The 23,726-nt window shown below is 41.7% G+C and overlaps 1 protein-coding gene across 7 annotated transcripts in view; it reads right to left on the bottom strand.

Moving 5' to 3' along the window:
• The window catches only part of LOC134227655 (uncharacterized protein DDB_G0283357-like), a 695,055-nt gene that overhangs the window by 500,246 nt on the left and 171,083 nt on the right, over positions 1-23,726 (bottom strand). The window contains exon 2 of one of the 7 annotated variants that reach the window (XM_062709317.1): positions 22,725-22,746. The exons of the other annotated variants lie outside the window; for them this stretch is intronic. The gene's annotated coding sequence lies outside the window, so the exon portion shown is untranslated. The remainder of the gene's footprint in view (positions 1-22,724; positions 22,747-23,726) is intronic. 7 annotated transcript variants of the gene reach the window in all.

Below are 23,726 nucleotides of genomic sequence, written 5' to 3' on the forward strand. Positions count from 1 at the left end.
CGCGCCCGCTCTCGTAAAAGCACAATTTTGTTTATGAATTGTACAATATTATCATATTGTTATTTGATTTGTATTTGGCTTCGTAAAGTTTTAAGAAAACATCTGAGCCTTAATAAACAAACCATTTAAAAAAAGTTGGCTGATTTAGAGCAATTTTACCTACTTGAATAAGGGTGTCCCTGAAAAACAGTATTTTTTATCTACTTTTTTTGGTTTTCGATTTTTCGGAAAAATCGTCTTCGCATGACATTTGGAGTTAAAAAATGCAGCTTTTGATATGTTAATAAGCTTAATAACTTTTACCGATCAAAAGTAAAAACATGTTTTTTGTCAAAATTACGTTTTTGCCTTTCTCGTGTACAAAGTATACGTAAAGGCTCCAAAAGCGAACTTTTTATAGGAGGCCCAGAACCCATAGTGTTATATACCAATCGACTCAGTTCGACGAATTGATGTGATGTCTGTGTGTGTATGTTCGTGCGCAAACTATTCTCACTTATTTTTCAGGCACTTATCCTTAACCGATTTGCTCGCAAATTGCATTCGACGCGGAATCCTGGCCCTTTGTTTCATATTAAAAATTGGTCGAATAGGACTATGGGATTCGGAGTTATGGACAAAATACATTTTTTACAAGAAAAAATCTCGCTCATTTTTTAGGCACTTATCTTTATCCGATTTGCTCGCAATAAGTTGCATTCGACGCAGTATTCTGTCCCATTGTTTTCTATTTTAAATTGGCCAGATCGAACTATGGGCTCAGAAGTTATGGTCAAATTGCTATTTTTATAATACACGAGAAAGGCTCCATCCTAGTGGTTTTTTTCTTCAAAAGTTGATATCTCCGATTGAAGCAAACCAAAAAAATTATGTTTACACGGCATTGATAGTGCAACCCATATTCTTTATTATGTCAAAAAAAAAACTCAAAGGTGCAACCCAATCGGGTTGTACGCAAAGGTCACATAGAACCACGTAGCTATACAAAATGGATGGTGTTTGTCATCAAAATTTGTGTCTCTCTCTGCTCGATGGTCAACTTAATCAAGAAACCGAGTAGTAGCTCCCAGTTGGTAGACTATTTTTGAACCGTGGAAAAGGGATTAATACGACACGCTGAAGACAATCGTCTGGCTTTCAGTGGACATCACAATCCTAGAAGACACCATCCATAAAAATGTCCAAAATAAAGGAAAAATAAATCGAATCGGAAGTTGCGCGAAACCAAACGCAAATATATTAATTCAAGACAAAATTTTCAAAACGACTTATCTGCTTTTGTAAACAAAGATTCAAACGACGATTTGACGAATCTGATAGCACTCCCACGCAAACCAACACCACCAATAGGTAGGTGAAGGTTTCCGCTACCTGTTGATGGCCTTGGTTTGCGTGGGAGAGCTAGAAGATTCGTCAAATCGTCGTTTGAATCTTTGTTTACAAAAGCAGATAAGTCGTTTTGAAAATTTTGTCTTGAATTTGCAACGTTCGGTTTCCACCCACAATGGAATCGTATGTGTATCCTTTTCATTGACACCGGTGGCAAAATGAGAGGAATTTCAGCAATTAATTACACACAGTCCTTTTCAGGACTTAAAATATATATCCAAGAAGAGGTATTCACCGTTGGGAAAAATCTTTACCCAGACAAACATACCATTCGGCAAAAGTTTTCGAATTCATCCGTTTAAACGATAATAACGATTCTGAAAAGATGCTTTATTTTAAATTATGTGCCATTCCAAATTTTCTGGCAAGATTCTTTGATTTTGTTTCTGTTAGTCATTGGGAATAAAATCGATTTTTCCCGGGCCACCATTTTATACAAAAGAAGCTCAATCCGAGATGAATTTTCTTCTTTTCTTCTTTCTTTCGGTAGCACTATAACAAACGCGCATCGGAGAGAAATGATGCAATGGATTTGTTAGACTAACTAACAACTAAGCTACCGCGCCGATGCCACAGAAACATCCCATTTTTGCAATCAACCCTTTCTGTCCAGAAAATGCTGGTCCTGAATGAACAAATGTTCTTTCCCAAATGCGCATTTCCGATATCTAAATGCAATCAAACGCTTATCGAAACCTTGCGTTGAAATTTCACTTTGGGAATACATGTTCAGTCACACAATGCGAAGGTTTTCCATTGAAACTTCTATACTGGAGCTTTCTTGCTGCTGTGTCCACTCCGCTGCGATCGCTCTGCGTGAAATCTTATTCGACTGCTCTGCAGAATCTCGATCAAAATGGCACGCGCGCGCCGGAAAGCAGCTTTCTTATATTCAATAAAGTAAGTCCGTTAGCCCCGCCCCTTTGTAACCGATCACGGGTGTAAATATGATGTGCACTCATAACGATTAACGAAGGGGCGTGGCTAATGGGATTAATGCATTAGATACAAGAAGGCTGCTCTCTGGCGCGCGCGAGGCATTTTGATCGGGATTCTACAGAGAGCGGTCCCAAAGCATGGAAGAGTCTGGAAATTCAGAGCATCCTGTGAAATTCTCTCGAAAGATTTTTAAATTGGTTATTGGTTAATATGGAAATTTTTCATAATACAAAATAATACAAATTGCTATAGATTTTTTTTTTTCTAAAGTAGCGTCTTTATCGATTTGGCTGTCGTCGGCAGAAAGTGAAATTTTCTGGAATGTTAATCTGTTTTTGTGTTTGTATTATTTCCGGTTCATCATTTTATACAAAATAAATGGTTGATTCGAGGTTAATTTTCTTTAAAGTTCAAAACTGAATCGTTTTTCGACGAGAGAATGTTGCCCTTCGGTAGCACAATCAAAAGCACGGAGGGAGATGATGCAATAAATTTGTTCGAATGGACGAAATCAATAATGATGCTACCAAAACAGTCCATTTTCACAGTTAACTCTTACTTTCCATAAAATGCTGGTCCTGAGAAGAACCAAACCTTTCCCCAGTGCGCTTCCAAATAACTAACCATATCCAAACGCATATCGGAACCATACGTCTAAATTTCACTTCGTGCTGTTCAGCATCGCTACTGCATTGCGGGGGTCACAACCGAAGCCATTTTTGTAATCAATCCGTTCTTCACAAAAAAAGCCTGTTTCATTGATGTTGAATGACGACCACCACCAATGCGATGGTTTTCCGGTGAGAATGCTACCAGCCCAGCCCCTTCGTGCTGCTGTGTCCGCTCGGCTGCGTACGCTCTGCGTGAAATCTTGTTCGAACTGTGGATTAGATCCAAACCGCACGTTGCTTCATTTTGACGTCTGTGTCTGCGATGCATGGTCGGGATTGGTTGTTTCACTATTTCTAAACTGTTCGTCAATTTTGAATCATTAATCATTGAAAATCTGTATTTTTACAATGAAGCGTTGACTCATCCTTGATCGAATGGTCCAAAAATATTGGAAATCCATCGAGAAACGGCTGAGGTATTAACGTTCAAAGTCTATCATATTATCGTGACGGTCTCCGATTTTATCAATTTGACTGATGTCATGTTAGTTATAGAATAACACGCGTTTTGAAAAGTTCCCAAAACATTTTACCGAAAAAACGAAAATAATAAATAGGAGATAAAATAAAGTTTTTTGAGGGACAAAAGTCAGGTAGCCAAAACTGTTCTAAATCAGCCAACTTAAAAGCTATAGAAAAAGTTTTTATAACAAAATTCATTGAAATAAATTGCGCTACAACTTTGTCAGTATTCCGTAAAATAGGAAAAATATGATATGCCTCTCTATTCTTCGATAGCACCGTGATGATGGCCTTACTATCCTAGATCATACCCGAGTAACATTTGAAATTTTGTTCCACTCTTGGAATGGCTTGAAAATCATCAAATTATAAAAACTAATAATGAAACTCATTATTACACGACAACCTACTGATCACCACTATGAGAGTAAAATGTGGCAAAGTGATAACCACTATAAACCTCTCATAAGAGTATTTGGAATCACTTTTTAAACCACTCGCAGAAGAGGAAATTCTGCTGCCGCAATGTTGCTTTGAAAAGAGTGATGATTTAAATCATGATGAGGATGCTAACAGAATGATAATTATCCAGTTTTGACGTGCTTCGGGAAAACTTAGGGGGCTCATTCTGCAGAGACTTTTCACTCTTTGAGATTTTTCACAACTATTAGAAACAATTGAATAAAGATGCTAAACTATTGAAAAATTGAATTTCGTCAGACACTGTTGAAAACTTGTTATACACAGTTAATGGCCTACATTTCGGCTATTAGTAATCTGGTGCGTGAATTGATAAATGTTAAAAATCAAATTCGAAAAATGATTGAAGGCAAGAAACCTATAATTACTGTTCTGAATCGCTGCACTCTAATACGTAATTCTGCGTTGATGTTGCGGTCGTGTCTCTGATATAACCTTCTACTTTTTCAAAATACTTTCTTTGATATAAGTTACTCGTTCGTTTTATGGTGAAATTTAGATTAAAAAACAGAATAATCCACCTAGCGGTGATGGGGCCTTTCTCGTGTATTATAAAACAAGAAAATCACATAAGAGAGGTCAAAATTGCACTTTAGGAAGATAGATTCAGTTATTTCTATCAATTCACATTTATTTGCGTTCATTTGAATGCATTGCAGCAGTTCGGATGAGACTAAGTACAGAGAAGTGTGTCTCACATTTTTCTTGTACACACACATACATACATACATACACACATACAGACATCACATGGGCTGCGAAATGGTGAGTTGACATCTGGGAAGGAGCGACATACACAGCTCTGGTCCTCACAAGTTCCAATCTCACGCTTCCACGGGTCTTCCGATGACAATCGACCGCCTGGGCACTGCTGTCCTTCTGACATCAGCTAGAGTGAGGGGATGCGACCAAGGGGACCATCGTCTCTAACCCCTAATCGCAAGGCGTTAAGCGACCCGTGCCGAGAGGATGCATGCCCAGGTTGTAAAATAATGAGCTAGGCCTTTAACGGAGCCTGTGGGGTACCTGGGCACCTTTCACAAAAATTGTACTTTACCGCGTCATGCTGGGCTCTGGCGTGGTGGACCTCTTTTCCCGAGCAACTCGTGGGACCAAAATGGAAAACCAAGTCAATTCTTCAATTAGTGGTAGTAGTGTAGGCGACAACTCCTTCGCAAGAGGTGGGTTGTTCAGGTCTCCGCCTAGGAGGCCAGAAGCAATAGTCGGCAGCTCGGTGCGCAGCGCCAGCGTGCGTCACTTTCTCCCTGGCTACGCCGGTAGTGGTTATGGACGACCCATGGCTTGTGAGGGCGATGAACCGCAAACGCGATGGGCTTTCGGCCTTCGAGGTGGCGACGGAACAGCTGGACGCCATCATCGACTTTGCGTCATCGAAGCATAATATCAGTAAGGACCTCAAGGGGAGCTTGCTGAAACTTCGAAGGTCGATGTTGGACGCCAAGATGGAGAGGGCGGTCGGGACGGCCAAGTGCAAACCCGTGAAATCCGTGGAGTCGAGGTCTACCCAGACTGAGGCCCAAAGATTCGCGGACTCGGGCAAGGGCGAATCGACCGAGGGCGTGCCAGCGAAGACGGTGGTGCCAAAGTCTACCCAGACTGAGGCTCAAGTATTCGCGGGCACGTCTGGGTGACTGCCCCAACGGAGCAGACACAAAAAACGGGGGAGACAGTCTCCAGGGGATGAACTCCCTGGGGGCCGCTCCAAAACGCGGAGGGTCACTACCCCGAACAAGGATAGTGTAGCTAGGAAGCTGAACCCCGGCCAGGTACCTCCAAAACCGGGGGAGGAAGCACCTGGAAAGGTCCGTTCACCCAGGAAAGATGGTGGTAAGGGGTTACGGCAGGCTGAGAGCTCTCAGCCGCACCAGACCAGGGAAATATAGGGGGATGACGCCTCCTGGACCTTAGTCAAGAACAAGAAGAAACCGAAGACGTCAAGGGCCGAAAAGAAGGCCCAAGCGAACGAGGGTAGCAAGAAGTCTAGAGTAGGTGGCAATAGCTCCAGGGGCGATGCCCTAGTCATCAAGACGGACGAGGCTAAGTACTCGGACGTCTTGAAGGCGATGAGGAGTGACGTCAATCTCGGTCAACTCGGCGCCGACGTACGTCGAATAAGACATACCCGGACGGGCGAGATGATCCTCGAGCTGAAGCGGGGCGTCTCGCAAAAGGGCGCCGCCTACAAGAAGTTGGCGGAGGAAGTCCTAGGCGAGACGGTCAAGGTGAGGGCACTCACGACGGAGGTGAATCTAAGGGTTAAATACCTGGACAAGATCACCGAAGTCGAAGAGCTCGTCACGGCGCGGCACTGCGGCGACAGTGTGAAGTGGAGATGCCCACCGCAGCCGTTCGGCTACGGTAAGGTCCGGCAGGGACGCAGGTAGCATTGGTTCGGCTATCTGCAGCGGACGCCTCCAAGGTAGTCAAGTTAGGGAGCGTCAAGGTGGGATGGTCAAGTTTGCTTCAAGTGCCTGGAACCGGGGCACAAGGAGGATGTGTAAAGATGAAGTTGGCTGGAACGCCGTTCTATCGGCTATCGTCCAAATTGTCTCGGAGCTACACAGAAGGTGGCGCGTGGACTCAAGGATGGCTAGTTCAGGCGCAAATAAGAGGTGGTCCAAGGGTTCGGAGTCGGCTTCATGGGTGATACAGGTGCCCTGTGGTCGAACTCGATCCTTTTATCGAACAAGTGGCCGCGCGAAGAACAACATGGTATCGTCGCTTTCGCGGCGTCGGTCAACTGTGCGGGTTCCGAGCTCGAGGGCGGAAAGGGGTCCTCGTTAAAGCTGGGGCAGGCGTAGGCACCGCGTCGGCAAATCCCTCTGTGTGTTGGCGAATAGACCCTATTGCAGAGAGGTCAATTTTGGGTGCACGCGGCATCATCATTCTTGATACCAGTCGTGCAGAGGGAAGCAGGCGCGAAGTCGACCCTTCCCACCTTCCGAGGACATAGGGCGTGGTAAGGCTACCTGGAAAGCCGGCAATGCGCTGGCACGATACCATGGTGTTCTTCTAAAAAAGCGAGTCACGATGTTCGATGCTGCAAGGACACGTAGCAAACCTCGAGGGTGCGTTGTGCACTGGCCCCCCATTGAAGCATTACTTTTTACCTGTCATAAGACGAGTTTGAACAATCCCATTGAATTCCACCACTTAATTGTATCCTGACAGATACGTATTTCGACCTCAACAGTAAGGCCGTCTTCAGTGTCTTGTACTTGACTCGTCAAGTACAAGACACTGAAGACGGCCTTACTGTTGAGGTCGAAATATGCATCTGTCAGGATACAATTAAGTGGTGGAATTCAATGGGATTGTTCAAACTCGTCTTATGACAGGTGAAAACATTCCACTAAAAAGCTCAAAATAATTTTCTTATCATTACTTTTTAGTTGTACCGAAGGGACGATGGGCTTGGCGGCAGTGGAAACGGTTTAGCGGGTCGGGGATGTAGTCCTGCCTCCCTCGTTTGCTGTTGGAGGTGGTCCCTAACCCCGCACTTTCTGGCCAACCCAGGATGTCTGTTGAGCAGATTCCCCCTCAATTGTTTAGGAAGAAAAAAAAGACATCACCTCAGTTCGTCGAGCTGAGTCGATGGGGTCGAGATGAGCAGTATGGGTCTCCGGGCCTTCTATCAAAAGTTCTTTTTTGAAGCAATCATATAGCCATCTTTGTTGTATGAGAAAGGCAATAAGACTGTATACCATGCGCCGGCGAAGTAATGTAGTTCGGCGCAATAAATTGAAAATAATTATAACATTAACACCGTAAATGTCCACTTAATCTGTTGATTTTCCAAGTTGATAATATTACTTTTCCTAATTATTCAGCAGCAAAAGTTTTCTACACAATGGACATATAATTTAATTGTAGATTTTAGCGATAAATTTCGTCGACTTGAAAATACTTCTTTTCCAATATGACCATCATGAATTCCAAAGAGAAAAATGTTGCTCTCATTTTACACCGTTATAAACTCTTTGCAGTGCAAATATTCTTATTGTGGTTATTCATTTGACCACATGACGACCAAAATTGTGGCTTTGATAGAGCTTTGAAAATATGACTTATTACACTCTTCATGGAAATTGTTACTGATCCCAATGTAACGGAGAGCGAGTGCAACCAATAAAAGCCATAATCAATTCAAACAGATTTGGTTGCAGAAGATGATTTGATTTGTTCGTACACAATCGAATCACATAAATCCTCGTGCACGATAATTGACGTCAATTTTCAATGCCGAACGGCGGAGTACCTATTCACAACGAAGGAAAAGGAATACAGAAGTCGTCAAACCATAGGATGGTCAAGATAAACTGTGGATGGTACCGTGATTTGTGTGTAGCTCGATAATCATCTTAAGGGACAAAAAAGTTATTGTGCAGATAAACATCTCATTCCAAAAAAACAGGTTGAGACTCAAACAATCCTATTCGCTGAAGAATTCCTTCTTCCAACCATGAGTCAACGCTTCCGCAGAGCTGAAATACTTGACGACAGCTGACTAGGGCACTAGGCACGCTCGAGCTGGGCTGTCATTGTCAGCTGGATCACTAGAGAATCAGGTCACTCCGGCTAAACCGTTGTGTTGTTTTTCTCCACATTCCCACTTGAATCCGTTCCTCGTTGGTTGAGCTTTTTTTTTCTCATCTCAATTTCTGCACGTGATGCACGCTCAAATGTAAAAGAGATGTAGTAAGTTCTTGCTTCCTCTGCCATTCCAAACTGTTCGCTAATCTCCAGTTGGTGTTCCCACTTCTACCTATCACGTTTCTGGCAAGTACTCCAAACAAACCACAGAATAGTGTAGAGATAGAGGGGGCTAAATGGGTCTTCTGAGAAAGAAATAAAACACATATTATGATATTATAGTCTCAAATTTAGTTATAACAAGCAGATGGGTTTCAAAGCAGAAGCAAAACATCCAACATATATATATATGCCGTGACTGACTTTTTGGCACTGCCCCGCTTTGCCCTATCCATCTCATTTGCCACATATTCGAGAGTTGAAGATAATTTTCAATGAACAAGCCAACTTGGAAGAAAAGCAAACCAGAAGCGAGTGAGAATGTAAATTAGAGCGGTTTTAAGCGATGAAACGTTAAAAAAATAATGTTTTGCTCATGATGTGCTCATTTCATCGCATACAAAAGGGCACCAGGCAGTCAGTCAGCCAGTGCAGTAGTGGTTCGAAATGACTTCCTGTGAGTGGAAAAAGCTTCCAGCATCCATCATGGTGTCCGTTTTTCTACTCTTTCTCTGTATCATTCTCCGGGTAGCGGGTTTTTAATCGTTTAAGAAAACATAGCCAGATCTGATGCATTTGCGCTTTGTTTCTACAAGGAAGACTTTGAGATGTGATGTGCGGTTCCTCATGCGTTTATATAACTGCTATATGAATATTTTTCCTAAAGTTTTAGGCATTTGAGATTTGTTTGGAAATTTCCATGGAAATAGATACCTCTTAGTCATGAGTACCTATATTTAAAAATCTGATATTATTTGAACGTGCACTTTAATTGAAAAGTTCTAAATATACTTAATTTGTATATCTTTCGGCAAATCTTGTTGTCAATATTTGATAACAATTTTGTATTTAGTTATATGTTTTTTTTCTTCTGATGTTTCAAGTTGAAATGATTACCTTTGTATCGAACAGTACTAGCATACGCTCAAATGGTTTGATGCGATGTATTCAAAGGCACAACCTCGTATTCTGCCCAATGATCATTTTCTATGTAAACAGTTCCCGGAATAGATTTGAGCTTATCCAAAAAAGGGTGAACCGTAAAATATAGCAAATTCAATTAATGTTTCCACTTCAAAGAGATAACGCAACCACTTACGTTCCATCACAACCAATTTCCCGTAAAAACCGCAGACTGCACTAATGTACATTAAACGACATAATAAATCAACGCGACATTGCACCACTCGGCGTAGAAAGGGTACTAGCCCTAAGAGAGCCCCAATCTATTCCAGCCCGTCGCAGTTGAAGGCAACTGTCAGTTTCGTAACAACGCGCGTACTTACTCACCCTTAATTACGACCTATGCTAAACTTTAACTCAGCTTCCCCATCCATCACGAATGTCCAAAGCAATTCATGCTGACACTCCGGCCTGACATCACTGTGCCGCATCCATCGCTACGAATCGCTCACACCACCAGCACACCGAGCCGTATGCAAAAGGTCATTTCGGAATGCATTCTTCTCCGCGTGGCTTCGAACAGAGAACTTAGTGACTCTTTCCACAGCTTAGCGCTATCTCTCGGCGTAATCTTTTTACGCCCTCACAATGCGGGCGTCGCACGATGCAGCGTGCTGACCGGTGCCGAACCGTTCGTTCCTCGAGGCTAGTCATTGTGCAACTACACACTTTCAAATTTGCACCGCGCACATTACGTGGCAAATTCGGATGACCGACCACCCCAGCGGAATCTTCTTCATGAACCTTTTTTGTGCGGGGAAGGTCGAGACCTGCGTCCGCGCTCAGGTGCGGTTCGCTAAACGACAAAACAATCTCAGCAGCCAGCGCGCAGCGGTTCAGTTCGCTGAATCTTGCTTCACGCAAAAATCAGACATCGCCGTACGTGAAGTTGGGTAATTGGCTGCTACTGATGCGCGGCCGTTACCTACTAGAAGTGGATGATTAAATTAGTGATAGACCTTCACTGGTCGACACGTTTGCTTAGCCACGGTTTGGCTCAGTGCGTTTGTTCAAGATCCAACGAACCAAGGCATGGGACCTGAGGCTGGAGCTGACGGGCGACGCGACGTCGCTGCTGCCACTGCCGTTGCCGCAAATAATCGTTTTACAATTTGCTATTTTATAGCAATTTTCATCGCCTTTCAGGTTAGGAAGCCATTGACTGCCCGCCACTCTGCTTCGAACGAGCGGAACGGAGTGATAGTCGAATGGGATTTTTAATAGAAACATCAACTCATGAATGGATCTTAAGGGTAGGATGGAGACGGTTGACTCTGGATCGGTAGATCATGCCCTGTCCTCGGCCTATCTGCGGACCATTCGGTTTTGTGCACTTTGCGTTAAAAGCTAAGTCATAAGACAGCATATCAGGAAACGCACATTTGGACGGAATAGGCTATTTTGCAACAAAAAAAAACTCACTAAATCAAATATTTTGGTTCGTTGGAATAGACAGACTTTGCAGTATTCTTCGAATTGTTTTTTTGTTGTCTTTATTATAGAGACTTGCAGCCCCAGGCTGGCTCGTCCCTGAGCTGAGCTTGTATGAAATGGAATTATGCATATATAAGACGAGAAGACAAAGGACAATAATTATTGTTTTTTCCTACACGGGAATCCACATCAAGGATAGAGTAGGTCTTGTATCAAGACGAGCTCAATTTTAAAAATATTAAATAAACAATTGAAAATAAAGTGCCTATTTATTTTTTTAATTTTATTAGACAGGCTTTCAGCTTGTTTCTAAGAAATTATTCGAAATTAAGCAGCACTCTTTTTGGACAATACTTTGCGTATTGTATTAAGATATGCTTTCTGGTCTAAACATATTAAAAGCTGAAAAATATTCAATTATTCTAATTAATGAACCAAATTCATAAAAAAGCATCGGATTTGTTGAAATCTAAAATGGGAATTTGCTGACTCCAGGGGGTACTTCGGACAAAAACGTGAAATGGCGGATGTATTAATATTCCAATTAAAACTTGTCGATAAAGTTAATAAAAAAAGGCAAAAGATAAAGCAATCCACTTGATCGAAACAGAATGTTGAATAATATGTTTCTTAACGAAAATATTGAACTTGAAAATTCGAAAGTCTCCATTAGAGAGGCTTAAATGCTTTTCTTTAAAAAAAAATCCTTACCTTTGTTGCAAGAGGCTTGAAGGACTTATTTTACGCGTCTCGAAAGCCTCCTTCCAATCGAATCACTCGGTTTGTACGTTTTTGCACTCGGTACGAAAAAACTGCGACATTATGCATCTCGCTCGTCTTCATCCATTTGCAGTATGTACAAGATTTCGAATGGTACTAGCAATGACGTGAGCAATTTGACGTCTCCAGTACATTGTCAATGTACCCCGAAAAATTGGTTCAGGTGGTTCTGTCAAACTTACTTATATCGGGAGCATTTCTCGATTACGGCGTAAAAGGTTAAAGATAAACATAATTTTGTTTTAATTATTTATTATAACACAATTGCATTACTTATTAGTTATTTTGGTATAGGCTCGTATATATATGAGCATTACGGGCTGGGTGCTTAAAATAAAGATAAAACTACAACGTGGTTTGTTGCTGGATTATTCGAAACAAGTATTTATAGGGGTACCAACCCGAGAACAACTTGATATATGTAGTACGATACCACTGTACCCCGAAATTTTGGTTTAATAAGTTTAATTGGTTCTGTCAAACTTGTGATTATCTGAATCATTTTATGAAAAAAGCGAAAACGAAGGCAATGTCCAGTACTAAATACCGTGACAAAAATCAATCCAAACTAGAATGAATATTAGGAAAGAGGCGGTAGTTGATGACTCTAAGATGACCGACTGAAGGTTGAAGGAGCGATTGCCAAAACAAATCAAATGGCGGAAATTTTACCGACGGTTCATTTTCATCGATAGCGGTTATATGTCATATAACTTGGAAATTTATAAGGATTTCGCAGATAGAATATGTTATGTGAAGTATTAATGGGTGAACTGGGCTGGAAATGCAGAGGAGGAAAGCAACGTTATTGGATAAATGGACACGGGAGATGTTACTTTTCAAAATAGCTTATAAAAATCTAACGCAAAATGGGTCATTCATCCTTATTATTCTTAATTTATAGTAAACCCCTGCGAAATATTTCTCTAGTTAATCCGATTGTCAAATCCATACAAATAAACCAAAATAAGCCCACAGCCATTTGAAAACAGACAAGATAATATATTTGAATGAGTGTTTGTAGTTTTTATTCTGTAAAAATCTGAATTAGCCGGACTAACGAGATACTTTCTTTGAGGTAAAAGTAACCTTACACCTTGGGAAAACTTTCCACCAGATTTTGGTCCCCGCGTCCAGTGTATTTTGAATGGGGCCGGGATTATGATTATCCGCGCTTAATTTCGAATAATTCGTGTCCAACATCGTATAATATGTAAAACACACGGGAAAAAAATCGCGAACAAGATTCCCGAGATATTAGGCTACCGTAATACGAAATTTTGGATTGGAAAGTTTCACGACTTCCCTCACACAAAAAGATGTTGCAGTTGAAATTATCGTACCGAGGGTTAATTTAAGAATATACACCGACGATTTTCTGCAGTTAACAAACCCGTTAAACCCGTAAATCATTACGCACAGTGCAAATAAACTGTGGGGGTTATTTATTTAATCAAAAAGGCACATCGATTTAAATACTCTACAAAACTATCCTTCGTTACAAAAATAACCACGGTTTATCCTGATCCAAATGTGAACGATTACGAGTGTTTTAAAAAGAAACTACCTAGTCATGATGGTAGTATCAAATCAATCGCAAGTTCCTTTGTTCTCATATCTTATCATTTTATGATAATCAAGTTATGAAGTTGTATGATAATGAATAATCATTTATACAGCTAATAAATTTAACTTCTTAGATTCAACTATTAAAACTGCATAGATCAGTGGGAACTCGTCTAAAATTAAATGGGCGATATATAAAACAAATTTATTTTTCCAAAGCGACAAATTTCAACATTTTAAGCATTGGAAGTTTTGTTCCGAATCTTTTCATTAATTGCAATTACCAATTCACCCCATCCATATGACGCTCCTGTCCGTTGTTTGTTGACAACAAATGACGAAACAAAAAACATGGTTTCTACGGAGGAAAAGTGTGGCGGCAGTGTAGGATGACCCATTGTTTATGTTTCGAAGTGCCATCTGCGATTTGCAAGTGGGTACGCGAAACTAAGGCCAAATGTCAAGTTGTGGGGGGGTTGGGTACTAGCTCATCGATTATGTTCTGTCAAACAGGATGTAAACAGAGTGAATAAAGACTTCCGCAGACCTAACCTGATCAGGAGGCTTGATCGAAATGGCAACGGAGAGACAGAGACAAATACCCAACTTGACGTCTTCTTCTGCTGCTTCCAGATTTCGTCCCAAATTAATGAGCTGACAGGGCTGTAGTACGCTATAAGAGAAAAAGCTGCCTTCAGATGACAGGTACGTACAGTTGGAGGCCAAAAGAAGACTAATGTCCGATGGAAATGATGCTGTAGGGTGGGCCAAAAAATCGATTTTTCTCTACAATGCGCATCTGATTTTGTCTCATGTTCCACGAATAAATAAGATGCGGTTTTCGTGGAGTGAAAGCTTTTGAGAATTCCTTTCAGCTATTAAGTTTTTTTCACCTTGTGGCTTGTGCTAAATCAGTTTTATCCAAATCAGTTCAATTTTTGGAGGACACTCAGAACATGCGACAGGGGTGTTTGGACAAAGAGCCTTATCATTCTAAGTAAGGGGCGGGGGTGATCCAAAGAATGGAGACGGCATTGTTTTTTCGCGTTCGATATAACGACGGCACACGTGAGTCGGACGCCCCTGGACGTCCAAAGTTTAAGATGTACCAGGGCGGGGAGATTATCCTGGCGGAGCTGGCACAAATCCTTGGGAACGGAGTGGTGGTAAGGGCCCTGCACATGAAAGTGGCTTTCCAGGGTGAGGTCAGCAGCAGGGCGAGGTTATGGCTACGGAGGACGAAACTTGCCTCAGGACAAGGAAAACGATGGAAAACAAGCGCGAGTTCTGCGTAGTCAGCCCTCAACAAGGCCATTAGAGTGTGCATAAGAGCGTGCTTTGACAGCATCTGCCTAATTAAAAAATACATGAGAAAGGTTTAAATAGCACCTCAGGGATAATTTTCATCAGTTAAATTTTATATGAATTCATTTCAATGCATTGTCGCTTTTTCCGGAAAAACATCTCAACTGTGTATATGTTAATGTGTATGTGTAGACAGGACTAGACTAGACTAGACAGGTAATAGACTTTAGAGAATTACCTGTCTAGTCTAGTGACGCTACTGCGACAAATGCAACTAACATGGATTTAATTTCTGGCAAAAAAAGTACGAAAAACGTTATAAGAGATATTTTTTGATAACTAATTTCAATAAAACTAAATTTGTAATTAGGCCAGAACAAATATGAATTACTTCTTTTGTCCCGTTGGTCTTTGAATAACAAAAGGGTTGGAAATTCTATATAATAAAAATGAGTTGTGATTTCCTCCCTGACAATTTAACTCGTGAACGGGTTTACCGATTTGCAAGATTTGCAGATTTGCAAGAGAACAAAACAAACGGCCGGATATTGATCTAGAGTGCAGTGCTGTAAATAGTACATTGCTCGCGCTTAGTTTCATAGGGGCGTAACTGTATTGATCGATTTCTCTTAATCGATTTCATATTTTGTTAATAACTCAATTGTTTCAAAAGCTACAACCGTGATTATCGATTTTGGTACAAGATACATTCATCCTTTATCGCACCAAATCATTAAATTATCGACAAACTAGCGCAATTCGCTACAATAATGAAAAGAAAACATCGACGAAAAGAAATCGATCAATACAGTTACGCCCCTATGAAACTAAGCGCGAGATTGTCACATTTGCAACATCCGGGCAAAGTTGGGTTTCGTTCGCCAGTACAAAATAAATAATAAACTATTAAAATTGTATAACTAATCAGTTTTTTTTATTATTTTTTTTTATTTTTACAATCAAATTTTGCACTCCACCCTCAAATAATAAAATTAGGCAATGAAAAAATGTAGAGGGCGGAGACCGCGGAGACACAAGAAGGCCTTATTGATGTTTATCGTTCAAATATTCTGTCTTGTTTTCAAAGAGACAGTTTCTTCAAAACAATATGGCTAACTCTAGACCAATATTTGAAAAGGGTGTAACAGCCAAAATTTTTTCCTTTTGATTCTTCGTCCACATATATAGCTTTATATGTAGACGGAGAATCAGAAGGATTGAATTTTGGCTGTAACGCCCTTTTCAAATGTTGGACTAGAACTGTGTTCCAAATATTATAAAACTACATTTAATCAGGCAGTTCTTTGGACGAGCAAGATAAAACTTTTCCTGTGGAATATTTTCAAAAAATCACCCATATAAGTCCGAAAATAGTCCGCAACCAAACATAAACAAGAAAAAAAATAAGCTCTTCTAGTAGGATCTTCTCATCTGTTATGAGAACAGTCATAAGAATCAAGTCCAAGGCACTGAAGACGACCTTACAGTTGAGGTCGAAATGCGTATCTGTAAAGATTACAACCTAGTTAAATCGAATTGAATATTACTGAACTCGTGTTATGACAAGCAAACATGAGTTTTTTTTTCCGAAAAACCTAACAGAAAATTTAAGAATTGTTCTTCAGGAAATTATGGAATTGCTCCTAGAACACTTTCTGTAAATTTCAATTATTCCTTTTAGTGTTTCAGACTGAAATTATTTCAGAATTTAAATCGAATTTGAATTTAAATTTTTAATATCAAAAATAATTTATTAATTTTTTACTTTCGGAGGAATTCCTGGAGGAACTTCCGGAGGAATTCCTGGGGGAACTTTCGGTATCAGGTATCAGAAAGTCGGCTCAGGAGGCACGTTCCCCTCAATTTGGGAGATTTGTGCCATTGCCATCACTGGCCTTTCTCATCATTTACCTGACTGAAAAGGAAGTGAAAAGGGGAAAGGAAGAGGAAGTTAAGTTGGAAAGGAGAATGGAACAGGTTTCTGGAGAAGGAGGATACAATCAATAATACATACATATGACGCATTTTGTAAAACGCAATGAAACGCGAAGCATAAAATATACTGGATAAGTCACACAATGCAAATGCATATGACCTACCATTTATAGGAAAGCCAATTATGTAGACTCACACGCATTAAGCTAGGGACTAAAGAGAGGTGCCACAAAAACACTGAGAACGTAACAATGGACAAACGTCAAAGACGAAACACAGAGTGCACTGTGAAAAACGCATAATGCGAACCCATGTAGGTTAAAGCTTGTTGAAAAACTAAGTTAAACACATATTCATAACCCCACACTCACGTTGAGATTGAACAAGAGTAGCCAAGGACGAGACACAGAGTACAATGTGAGAAACGCATAATGCGAATCCATATAGGTGACAAACACAAAGTAAATTGTAAAAAAAACGCATAATGCGAATTCATATAAGTGGCAATTAGTTAAAAACTAAGTAAACACTTACTCATAAACCCTCTCTTATTTAACCTCACGTTGAGATTGAACAAGAGTAGCCGAAGCCGAACGTCAAGGACGAAACACAGAGTACACTGTGAAAAACGCATCATACGAATGCATATATGTGACAAACACAAAGTACATTGTAAAAAACCGGATAATGCGAATCCATATAGGTGACAGTTTGTTGAAAAACTAAGTAAAACACATATTCGTAAACCCACTCCTATTTAACCTCACGTTCAGATTGAATAAGAGTACCCGATTATCTCGGAGAAGCAAAAAGTCAACTACGCCATAGCTCCGGTTAGCGTAGCGAGGGCTAAATACTGTGAAGGGGGCCCTGATGCTTCACAGGCTCCGTTTGCGGTTAGGTTCTTATAAGACCCCCCTAACCATTCATTCGTAGGCACGGTAAGCACAATGCCGCAACTTCCGGAGGAATTCCTGGAGGAACTTCCGAAGGAATTCCTGGAGGAACTTCCGAAGGAATTCCTGGAGGAACTTCCGAAGGAATTCCTGGAGGAACTTCCGGAGGAATTCCTGAAGGAACTTCCGGAGGAATTCCTGAAGGAACTTCCGAAGGAATTCCTGGAGGAACTTCCGAAGGAATTCCTGGAGGAACTTCCGAAGGAATTCCTGGAGGAACTTCCGAAAAAATTCCTGGAGGAACTTTCGGCGGAATTCCTGGAGGAACTTTCGGCGGAATTCCTGGAGGAGCTTCCGGAGGAATTCCTGGAAGAACATCCGAAGGAATTCCTGGAGGAACTTCCGGAGGAATTCCTGGAGGAACTTCCGGAGGAATTCCTGGAAGAACTTCCGGAGGAATTCCTGGAGGAACTTCCGGAGGAATTCCTGGAGGAACTTCCGGAGGAATTCCTGGAGGAACTTCCGGAGGAATTCCTGGAGGAACTTCCGGAGGAATTCCTGGAGGAACTTCCGGAGGAATTCCTGGAGGAACTTCCGGAGGAATTCCTGGAGGAACTTCCGGAGGAATTCCTGGAGGAACTTCCGGAGGAATTCCTGGAGGAACTTCCGGAGGAATTCCTGGAGGAACTTCCGGAAGCATTCCTGGAGGAACTTCCGGAGGAATTCCTGGAGGAACTTCCGGAGGAATTCCTGGAGGAACTTCCTTAGGAATTCCTGGAGGAACTTCCGGAGGAATTCCTGGAGGACTTCCGGAGGAATTCCTGGAGGACTTCCGGAGGGAATCCTGGAGGAACTTCCGGAGGAATTCCGGGGGGGGCTTCCGGAGGAATTCCGGGAGGAACTTCCGGAGGAATTCCTGGAGGAGCTTCCGGAGGAATTCCTGGAGGAACTTCCGGAGGAATTCCTGGAGGAACTTTCGGAGGAATTCCTGGAGGAACTTCCGGAGGAATTCCTGGAGGAACTTCCGGAGGAATTCCTGGAGGAACTTCCGGAGGAATTCCTGGAGGAACTTCCGGAGGAATTCCTGGAGGAACTTCCGGAGGAATTCCTGGAGGAACTTCCGGAGGAATTCCTGGAGGAACTTCCGGAGGAATTCCTGGAGGAACTTCCGGAGGAATTCCTGGAGGAACTTCCGGAGGAATTCCTGGAGGAACTTCCGGAGGAATTCCTGGAGGAACTTCCGGAGGAATTCCTGGAGGAACTTCCGGAGGAATTCCTGGAGGAACTTCCGGAGGAATTCCTGGAGGAACTTCCGGAGGAATTCCTGGAGGAACTTCCGGAGGAATTCCTGGAGGAACTTCCGGAGGAATTCCTGGAGGAACTTCCGGAGGAATTCCTGGAGGAACTTCCGGAGGAATTCCTGGAGGAACGTTCGGAGGAATTCCTGGAGGAACTTCCGGAGGAATTCCTGGAGGAACTTCCGGAGGAATTCCTGGAGGAACTTCCGGAGGAATTCCTGGAGGAACTTCCGGCGGAATTCCTGGAGGAACTTCCGGAGGAATTCCTGGAGGAACTTCCGGCGGAATTCCTGGAGGAACTTCGGGAGGAATTCCTGGAGGAACTTCCGGAGGAATTCCTGGAGGAACTTCCGGAGGAATTCCTGGAGGAACTTCCGGAGGAATTCCTGGAGGAACTTCCGGAGGAATTCCTGGAGGAACTTCCGGAGGAATTCCTGGAGGAACTTCCGGAGGAATTCCTGGAGGAACTTCCGGAGGAATTCCTGGAGGAACTTCCGAGGAATTCCTGGAGGAACTTCCGGAGGAATTCCTGGAGGAACTTCCGGAGGAATTCCTGGAGGAACTTCCGGAGGAATTCCTGGAGGAACTTCCGGAGGAATTCCTGGAGGAACTTCCGGAGGAATTCCTGGAGGAACTTCCGGAGGAATTCCTGGAGGAACTTCCGGAGGAATTCCTGGAGGAACTTCCGGAGGATTTCCTGGAGGAACTTCCGGAGGAATTCCTGGAGGAACTTCCGGAGGAATTGTTGGAGGACTTTCCGGAGGAATTCCTGGAGGAACTTCAGGAGGAATTCCTGGAGGAACTTTCGGAGGAACTTCCGGAGGAACTTCCGGAGGAATTCCTGGAGGAACTTCCGCCGGAACTTGCTGAGGAACTTTCACAGGAAGTCCTTAATTAACTTCCGCAGGAATTCCTAAAGGTACTTCCGAAGGAATTTCTGGAGGAACTTTCGCAGGAACTCCTGGAGGAACTTCCGAAGCAATATTTTATGGAACTTCCACATGATTTTTTGAAGGAACTTCCACAGGAATTTCTGAAGCAACTTCAGCAGGTGTTTCTAAAGGAACCTCCGGAATAGAGGTGTGTGTCGTCGCGCCACGCCGCCACCGCCGACATTTTTTCATCGGCGCGCCGCCTTTTGAAATTTGTCACGCCGCTAATCTATAATTTTCCACGCCGATTCAAATTTGAAGAAGTCCGCAGAACTTTCAGGGGAAATTTCGAAGATTCAGTTTCTTTAGAATTTCCTGATGGATACCTACAACGTCACGTTGAAACTCTAGAGAATTTTTTATGAAGATGCCAATGAATTTTCATACAATTTCTTATTGAAATTTCGAAAAACTTTGGCCGAAGACCATAATGTTCAAAGTTGTTCGGTCGAATAAATTATTTGGTAGAAGACTAAGTAACTTCAAGTTATTTGGTCGAAAATGTTATTTGATGGAGCAATTTACATTCCTGAAAATAATGGTTTGTCGACTAGCTCAATTGGCCAAATACGCCCTTTGACCGAAATGGTTGTTTGGCGAAAAGGGCCATTTGGCCGAAATACACATTCGGTTGATAGTGTCGTTCGGCTGAATTGTTCATTTTGGATATTTTCAAGACATTAACTTCAGATTTTCCACGGGAGCTACATTGAAGATTCGGAAATTCTTCGAAATTATTAGTGGAGCTCTTTGGATTTCACAAAGGAAATTGTTTGGAATTTCAGCGAAATATTCTTTGGATTTTACAATTTTCATCCGCAAAATTTCCGCGGAAACTTCTTCAAAGTTTCCGCGGAAGATTGTTTAGATTGTAGATTATAGATTTAAAAAAAAATCTATGAATTTCAACGAAAAAGTGCTCAAAATTTTCAAGGATTTTCTTTAAAATTCTTTCTATTGTCCATAAGAAATTCTTGGGAAATTCGATTGGCCAAAGGCACCAGATGGTCGAACTGGTAATTTGGCCGAAAAAGCCGTTTGCCCAACAAGTCGTCTGGCCAAACGATCGTTTGGTCTTTAGACGAAAATGCCATTTTGCGATTTGGTTGAAAATTTTATTTGGCGTACGGCCAAATGTCAATTACTGAATGGATATTATGGTCAAAAATGGCCACTCGTTTGGCGGAATGGCCTTTTTGTCAAATGACTTAACCTTTCTGCTTTTCAAGCCGATGCTGGCCTTCACGCTGAGCCGAATTGAACGTTTATCTGAAACTGTTATCAGGTCGAAAAGGTTTCTGCGAAATTGTAGTTTGACCGAATAGTGCATTTGATCGAAAATGCCGTTTGGTAGGAATGGTCATTTAGCATAAAGAGCCTTTTGGCTCGAAAATGTCCTTTCCGCAAAACAGCCATTTCGGCCAAATGGCACTTTCTGTGAACCGTTGGAGCTTTGTCTAAAGAATTAATTGAAATCTCTGGAAAGAAAGGTTTGGTTTCTCTGTAGCTCATTGGCCAGTGCCACAGTTTGGTTAAACGGACTTCGCAGCCTTATTCTATACACAGATCCGGCCATTTTCATAATTTCACCGTATTCAGCTGGAAGTAGTGGAATCCACCTCTGAGACCTTGTGACTGTTTCAACCTGGGGTTGTTTGAACCAGGTCAAATGCTCATTGAAGTTCAGGTTCCCGTAAAAAGTGACGCATAGTACTTTGAGAGTTTTTCGAGTTGGAGGGTTGGAGCTATTTTTATCTCAATGGGTAAGTTACAATAAAAACGTGGAATATCTTCTTCTTCTTATTGGCATTACATCCCCACACTGGGACTGAGCCGCCTCGCAGCTTAGTGTTCATTTAGCACTTCCACAGTTATTAACTGCGAGGTTTCTAAGCCAAGTTACCATTTTTGCATTCGTATATCATGAGACTAACATGATGATACTTTTATTCCCAGGCAAGTCGAGACAATATTCCATCCGAAAATTGCCTAGACCAGCACCGTGAATCGAACCCAGCCACCCTAAGCATGGTCTTGCTTTGTAGTCGCGCGTCTTATCGCACGGCTAAGAAGAGCCCCAAATCGTGGAATACCAATCAAGACTAAATTTTAAAAAACATATCCATGAACTGTCTGGTCTACTTTCTCGACCGAAAATAACAGCTTGGATCTACTACTTGTTGAGTGAAGAACTCGAAAATTTTGTCAACAAGTTTCGATTTAGAGCCCACAGCGCACAGCAGTAAACGATTGATTACGCGTTCGGAAAGATAGACAGGTAAATGGCATAATATGGTAATTGGTTCGTCTGATCTGTAATTGAAATGAAGCTGCTTGTTATTGAGATATGACGAGCGACGGCGGATTGTCGAGATGCCAGAAGGAAGCGTAACGAGGTTTGTATCAATTGTGGTTGATGGATCAATCATGGCAGCGCGCTCCACAGTTGCTAATTTTGGCGATTGGGCCCTATAGGGATGGGTCTATTTTTCGTCTCAATTTTATCTTATAAGATTGAAGAACCAATTTTGTCGTTTCTTTGCACTCCTCATTTCTGTACTTGATATTATAAATATGGCAGCTGACGGAACACTGACTCTTAATATGTATCTTTATAACCTCACTTACGTAAACTTAATCCTCGGCTAGTTTTTCACTTGTCGAGCCTAAAAGTTGGGCTTGACCGAACGAAGTTGAAAGCCATTGTGAGGCCTTGACTGCCAATCGGAGCTACGCGCGCGATACAGTAAAGTCTGATTGTAATTAATGAGCGGTTTTGGCCTGTAGGTTAACGAAGATGGGGATGTGACCATTCATAGCTACATTTCAAATATTTGCGAGGTTATGTGAATGCGTTTGCTTTAAGACAAAAAAAAAATGTTTCAACTATGAAGTGCTTACCGATTGAGTAGTAGTAGATTACCTGGAAATAAAGAGATAAAAACAGAGTAAATAATAGTTTGAAGTTGAATTGATGTATGGTGAAAGTAAAATACTTTCTAATTGAACTGTGAACTGAACTTTCAATGCTTTGTTTTTTTTATGCTTGGATGTCCGAGTGGTAGTAAAAGGTTATTATTTATTATGTTTTAAGAATGATTAATTATATTAGTGTTCAATAATAAAAGCTAATTCATATAGACATTAACTAGGATGAAACAGTGGCGATATAAAATCTATCACGCTTATGCAAAATATTCTTTTGATACTGACAGAGGTTTACACGGTGTGTCTATGGGGAAATATTATTTTTCAAAAATCAGTATCTCTGAAACTCCCACCACGTGAAAGTATATGCTCTCCTCTTTCATATGGTGTGTAAACTAAAATGTTTTATCGGGGGATCCAGAAGAATTTTTATTTTTTTCACTATTGTTGGTGCAAATTCCATAGAAATCTCAAATGATAGCCGATTTAACACCCCCAAAAATGTATGGAAAAATGACCCCCGATAGAACATTTTAAAAATGCACCTACGTGAAAAAGGAAAACCTATACTTTCGTGTAGTGAGTGTTTCAGGGATACTGATTTTTTGAAAATAAGCCTCTTTGGTCAAACACACCGTGTTTAGTGTTGATCACTTTTCCGTAATCCTGTTTCCGAAAAATTGTTTTTGTAGATTTCGTCTGTCGGAATTAAATACAGAAAACTTTCCTGACAATAATAATGCGAATCCAACAAATCTGTCACTTCCAATGCGCAGTCTAATTGATACTATGAGTTTTCGAAGTATACTTTTTATCTTCATTGGGACCAGCCGCTTCATACTTTGGCAACCAATGCCACAATGTAATGGAACTCGAAGCACACAAAACAACCACGTCCCGCGTTGAAACAAACATCAATTTTAATTACCGTGGAATTCCAGCTCCCGCAAAACCGATCCCTACAGGCGCGTGAGA

Source organism: Armigeres subalbatus, chromosome 1 (assembly GCF_024139115.2).
Source record: "Armigeres subalbatus isolate Guangzhou_Male chromosome 1, GZ_Asu_2, whole genome shotgun sequence".
In the NCBI taxonomy this organism is placed as follows: Eukaryota; Metazoa; Arthropoda; class Insecta; order Diptera; family Culicidae; genus Armigeres; species Armigeres subalbatus.